The sequence below is a fragment of the Sinocyclocheilus anshuiensis genome, unplaced genomic scaffold (genome assembly GCF_001515605.1).
Source record: "Sinocyclocheilus anshuiensis isolate Anshui unplaced genomic scaffold, SAMN03320099.WGS_v1.1 scaffold1095, whole genome shotgun sequence".
Lineage (NCBI taxonomy): Eukaryota > Metazoa > Chordata > Actinopteri > Cypriniformes > Cyprinidae > Sinocyclocheilus > Sinocyclocheilus anshuiensis.
Window position 1 is genome coordinate 868,921 of NW_015544226.1, and position 7,060 is coordinate 875,980.

A 7,060-nucleotide genomic window follows, 5' to 3' on the forward strand; every position below is an offset into this window, starting at 1 on the left:
ATATAACAAAGAGTGAAAAATTTAAGGGGGTCTGAATACTTTCCGTACCCACTGTATATATATATGTGTGTGTGTTTTAATAAAAATCAAAATAAAAAATGAAACAATAATTATTACTATTACATTTTATAATATAATAAAAGTAATAATAATTGTAATGATAAACACAAGACTTTTTCAAATAGACATATTTCCGAACATCTTAAAACTATTATAAAGTCTTTTCACTGGCACTGTTGAGCGAAACCCTGATGCTGCACTCCAGGTGGCACCTGGTCCCCCCTGTCTCTGTTTGGAGTGTAGGTCCTTTTGTCTCTCAAATCGTTATTGAAATCTCAAAATAACATACCAAATCCTTCACCCCCCCACCGGGAACTATCCCCTTTGTCTTAAGAGAATGTGAAAGCGGTTTGCCTCTCTCTTCTGGAGATGAGTTCAAGAGCGACATGCAACCGAGCGTTACGGTCATGAGAGAGATATGGAATCTCCAGAGGGTTTTAACAACTCCTGGTGAAGAGGGTCTTCTTCTCAGCACCCACCCGTGGCTTCCTGGGGCCAGGTGTAGATCAGGGGTGGGAGGGCTTTTTTAAACAAGATTATTGTGTTGTTCTGATCCATACATACACACAGCAGGCACAAAACACTGGAGGGCGGCTTATTGAGATGAACTGTTTCACGTGCTCAGAGGACATCAATCATCATGACTACCTCCCATATAAACCAGGACATTGGTAGATAGTAGAAGATATGAACTTCATAAATTTAGTAAGCAGCAGACTGTGTAAAAAATTATACATGGGAATTTCAAAATTTCTTCTTTTGTGTTCCAAGGAAGAAAGTAAGTCACACAGATTGAGGGTGACAAAATAAAGGTGAGTAAATGATGACAGAGTTACATTTTTGGGGGGCAAATTATCTCTGGTATAATTTTTACCTGGCACATGAAATATTTGCATGAAATATTGATTTGAAGTGAATTAATTGTATTATGTGATAATAAAGATATTGTAACTATTTTACGCAGTGACGATTTGTTTCTAAATTGTACAAAGTGATGTGTATGAAAACGGACGATTCTTAAAAAATGTAAACATGAAGATCCACCAAAAAACCTAATTGTCACTGAGGGGTGCAGATCGCACAAAAACATGCAACTGAGACCATAAACATTCCAACGAATGAACGACCAAATTGCCAAAATGCAAAACAGTTACAAATTGCCATGAGTGTATGTTGCATCAGAAATTAAAATGTATGATTCTTAGAAAAAATTTAAGCATCACTGTAAGCTAAAATTAGCCACCAATTCGTGTGGTGTACAATAGTTATGAATCGCCATGAGAGTGTATTGCATAAGAAAATGCAAACTTGCAACTCAATGAGGCATAAGCAGATCACACAAAAACGTATGAATGAGATCATACTAATTCATATGAATTAGCCACCAATTCACCATAATGTAAAATAGTTACCGATTGCCATGAGAGTGTGTTGCATTAATAGCTATGCAGCACATTTAGCAACCACTTTAATGGTTTTTATACAAAAGTCTCTGACCTCAGAATGCTGTTATTGATTAATCAAATTCAAGCACAACTAAAAAGCATTAAATCTGGGTAGAAAGCATTCTAGCAAGACAATCACTATAATCAGCTGCGGCTACTTGTGTCATTCTACTTGGAGTAGCAAAATCTTCATTCAAAGTGTAAAACTGAAGAAGTAAAGTCTAATCTCAGCACATCCTATTGTTTACCCATGAGCCGCCGTTAAAAGAAACTCTTCACTTTATCCTGCAACAATGTGTCAGATGAGAGAAAAGGGAAAAGCTGCGAGCTGAGAGGCAGGCTCAGGGCTCCCCTAGAATCGAGAAGCTCTTAATCAGGCCAAACAATGCAACCTCCAGCTCCTGCTTTCTTCAGCGGCCTGATCTAATAAGCTGCAGAGATCTTTGAGCCGATCCCCCTGGATTACCTCTGAAGATAGGACACAGCAGGAAGCCCTGGAGAAGAACCCTGGATGCTCCTTAATTTAAACTGGGGAAGGCGACCCTATGAACCCCACAAGGCCGGTCCACAAAGAGGGTGGTGGAGCCAACAAAGGATAGTGTGACGTTGTCAAACAGGCTTAATGTCTTCATAAGACACCTTCTTAATGAAAAAAAATCTCAGGAATCTGTCACAATCAGTTGAAGCACATCATCGAGCTAATATTCACTAGCTTGCTTTGATTAATCAAAATTGTCTGTTTTCATCTGGCTCAAACTTCAGTGTTCTTTGATTCTAATTTAAAACAACATTCAATCCCGTCTCCAAAGCCTTGGAAGTGGAGAATATTGGGATTTCAAAAACACGGCAAGCATACCTCGCACTGCAGATAGCCTGAAAAGGCCAGTTTCTCTGAGATCTGGATGATCTGAGAAGATCTGGTTACATATAATTCCAGCTATGTTATTTCTCCCTGCGCATGTCTTGATCCCTTTAGCGCAAGCTTTATGAACATAAACATGAACTTCAGAGTTACTGCCTGGGTGCTCTGTTTCTGTTTTCAGCTATAATCAATACTCCACCAAATATGGTTTCGTTTCCATGGAGATAACATCTATAGCAATTGGACATAATCCTCAAAAGAAAGGCCCTCAGATGAAAAGCTTGTCAGAATGAATCAAAATAAATCTCTTGATTCTTTCATATGTGTAAAGTTTATCAAAGGGCTATCCTGCTTAGGCACTTGGATGAGTAATTCTGCAGAATAAATCAGACATGCACAAAAACATGTGTGTGTATGTAGACCCTTACGGAAGAAATATACTGCAAAATAAAGTGATATATTACATAATACATTTCCATATTTAGGAAACTAGCACTTATATTTTTCAATATACTGCAACATATGCATTGACCATGTATTGCTATATATTGATACATATACAAATGTTTAGAAATTAAAACAAAAAAAGCATTACATGTAATATTTATAAAGTTTTATCCCTTTATTGTGCACATATATTGCACATACATGTTCCTATATAAATGTGAATGTATGTACACACATATATACACACATTCACAGAATGAGTTACAGCAGATTTCTAGTTCCCAGCTTGCTTTGCTTCTGATTGTTAAAGACGAGTAAATCTTAAGTGTTATTTCATGTGTTTTGCTCAATATTAATATAGGTGGAGTTAGTTGGTGTTTACTGTTCTATTACATTGAACTTTAAGAGGGTGTCTGGTATGTCTGAGTTTTTAGGGTTACCATTGTGCCGAAGAGTAGAGCCTGTGGTTAGGTTGAAGACTGGCCGAACACCAATAAGACTAAGGGGAGACACGATATGCTGTGAGTAAGTATACCTGTCATGGCTATAGCCGGACTTGTGTCTGGAGTGAGAGTGTGAATTGCCTCTTGATGAGAGCTGTTACATTTACACAATGGATTGTTGTTTTATTGAGACAATGATGCATTCACCTAATTCACTCTCATAGAATTGGAGTTTTAAATAATGATTAACTAACCTAGCCCCTAACCCGGACACAAATACACATACAAGCAAATCACAACTGAAATGATCTCTGCAACACTCCTATCGATAAATGCCTCAAATCATCTGTCTGTCTTTTTTTCTTTTTGTGTTTTTAGTTTTGGCAGTGTTGAAAATACAGAGATTATCATATTACATTGTATTATATTGTATTAAATGATCATTGTTTCTTTATGAATGATGTTTAGCCTTTAGCAGCTGCTTTGTCACTGTAAATCACTGTCAGTGTGAATCCCCAACATGGCTTCTGTGCAACCTTTGCAGACCATAATTCCAAATGAAATATTATTTATTTGAATTAATGCATTTTTATAATTGGTTATTATAAAAAGCATATTTTTGCATAATTTATATATTTTAATATATAATTTTATGCATAAATGTAATAATATTATATTATAGAATTAAACCATTTTAGGCCAATAGAATATTTTCAAGTGTTTCCAGGGCAAAAACTAAAATCTAAGCCACAAAATAAAGTTTAAAAGTCTTTGTAATTCAAACTGAATTATTTATTTATTTATTTTTATGTGAAGAAGAAGGTGGTTCATTTCAAATGCTAATTACAACAGAGACTCCTGGTGACTTGAAACATCTGATACTCACACTCATTGATTAACACATATGCTCCCGCTTTAAGAAATCATTCACAAATTCTATCAGATTCATCAAGAGTGTAGGAGTTCAGGGAAGGTTCATCTAGAGTACCCTTATCTTTAATGAAAAAAGAGAAACCAGAAAAGAAAAAAGAAGATCCCAATGAAAACAGTGGCTGCCGGGATATCCATCTCTGTAAAAACAGCTGGGTGTGTGACCCTCGCAGAATATGTTTTGGCAGCAGAAGTCAACTTGCATTACAAAGTAGACCTCTCTGTCACACCATTGTCTAGCCTGGTTCGGCTAATAATTAACACAAACATGAGACAACACCCTGGGACCAACAAGTGTTGCAGTTAATGAGCAACCAGCCCCACCTTGCATTCACATGCTCTGTTACGAGGCCGCTCACTGGCTGCAACCCTGGCTAATTATTCACACTGCTGTCTCCCCTATCACAGTCATCAGCGGGGCTGCTCATTAGCATAGTTATGCAAGTATCAATACTTTCAGACAATTTCAGGCCTCCCAGCTGGCCGAGGCGTAAGGGCCATGTAGCGTATCACCAATGTAATCAGAAAAGGAGAATGTTGCTGTTGATTTGTTGCCAACATGCATGATGGGAATGTGGTTCTCAAACTATATATATATATATATAATAAGTCTGTCTATCTATCTATCCAAAGCACAACAACAACAAATTCAGTAAATTTAACTTTTAAATTTAACTTTTATTTAGTTATATTATTTTCTTTTTTCACAATTTTTTTTCATTATCTTTAGAACTTTTCCCCAGTTTAAAAGCACTTGCTCTAGAGAAGTATAAGTTGTTCCCTTCCTGTGTAAAAAAGACTTGAAGTGTCATAAACATATGTTTTGATGCGTTTTATGATCGGTGTGTCATACTTTACTGTGCTCTATTGCTTTCAGGATTGCCATTAACAGGGACAGTCAAGACAATGTCACATTAAAGCTTGAGTAGTAAAAGTCCAAAATACTTTTTCAAATTCTGAATATGCTTTAAAAGTGTATATTCTGGTGTAATGCCATTCTGAGGTTCTCCCCAACATGTTAAGGCAGCCTCTTGTAACATTCGCTTGTAATTGCGTGTGTGTTGCCCAGCACCGGTAACATGAGTGATATTTGGACACACCTGCATCCATTAGGCCAAACAACTAGGTAGAATAATGTACAGACATCAATACTGGCTGCAATAACATGCTATCAACATACATACAAATGACTGGAAGTGTAGGTCTTTTCATTGGAGGGAAACTTAATATTGAGTGGTAAAGACGTTGTATTTTCAAGTCATGAATCCTTTGCATTGTTGAGAGTGATGTGAAATTATTAATGGCTGAGGTCGTTGGTGTTCTTCCCAGCATACTGCCCTCTTGGTTGTGAGCTTGTTACCCATCCTTCAGGACATGACCTTCTTTTGTAGCTTCCATTTTTGCTGTTTATTTGTGCATTTGGACTATTAATTCTGAGAAATCTGCTTTCTGTAGGCAAAAGCAGTTGGTTTTTATATTTCTGAGGACTAAACACTAGATATAACTGTGAAATAATTTGTGTACCTGATTACCCTGGTCAGTCAAAGCTTTCGGGACAGAGTTCTGTTGAGGGGATGGTTAGAAGTGGATCTGCAGGGCAACGGAGAAGCTTCAGATAATAGGCTTTAATGGGGCATTCACATTCAGTAGGCTATAACAAAGACCAGGCAGTGGGATTTGGGAGAGGGGCCGATTGTTGCTCCAGTGTGCTTTAATTCCTGGCCTTGGAGACACAAGCAGAGAATGATGGTGGGGGGAAATCTGGCATTGTTCAGGAGGAATGTAGCAGTTTTTGGGGAGGCCAGAGAATCACGTTTGAAAAAGTAAGAGATAAACAGAGAGAGGGAAAGAGCAGGATGGACAGTGAGATACAGAAGGAATCGAAGAAAAGACAGGAGACTACAAGCTTTTCAATATGCAGAATCTCTGTTATTCATCCAAGTTGCAGAAAGCCAGCCACTCTGCCCAGTGTGCAACAGTGCACTTGTGCATAAAGAGCTGGAAGGTGACAGTGTGCACTGAGCAGCACACTTCTTCCTGGCCAACAGTGTCTCTGGCACCATTTCTATACTAAATATTTAGCCAATTTAGAATGATTCTAGAGCTTAATATTCTTTCTTCTGTTAAAATGTATTATCTAATATAGCTGGGTTTTTGTGTTTTTAGTTTTGAAAATGTTGATTATAGGCCTATATCATACTATGTTAGTTGGACGGGATTGATTTAGGTGAAATGTGTCTCAGAGGAGAGCTTCTCTGGACTTGACCGTGGGGATTGTTATGCCACAGACCGCAGATGAATGAGAGAAACGGGAACATTTCAAACAAAGTGTTTCCCTCAGATTCGTCTCGTAAGCATTTTAAGCCTCACTCTCTCCAATCGGCTTTAGTTCATTGTAACACCCGCGGAAACTTGGCCATGATCAATTCTTTTAAAGTTTTCACAGCCAGCTGTAGCCTAATGATGATAATTATTTTGTATAAACGTCTGACGTCTTGCAAATAAGTTGGTTTCTACCTTTCTAGCGTCACCTAGACTAATAAATCAATTACGCGTGCATTGTGACGTCACGTCTAAAAAGATTAGCGGGAAAGACAGCACAATGATGTAATTAAGGAAAGGTGTCATTTACAGTTGTTGAATACAGAGCTCGAGAACTTTTTTGAAAGGAATTGCCTACTTTGTTTTTCCTGCTTATTTACAGTGCAATAAATCTAGGTGTTATTTCAAAGTTACTTTTAAAGTCTACTTAGGCTACTATATTAGTGTGGGATCATTAATTGTTTATTTTTCACATAGGCCTACATGTGTCAGTGGTGTGTTATATATATGTGTTATATATATGTATGTGTATATATATATATGTATGTGTA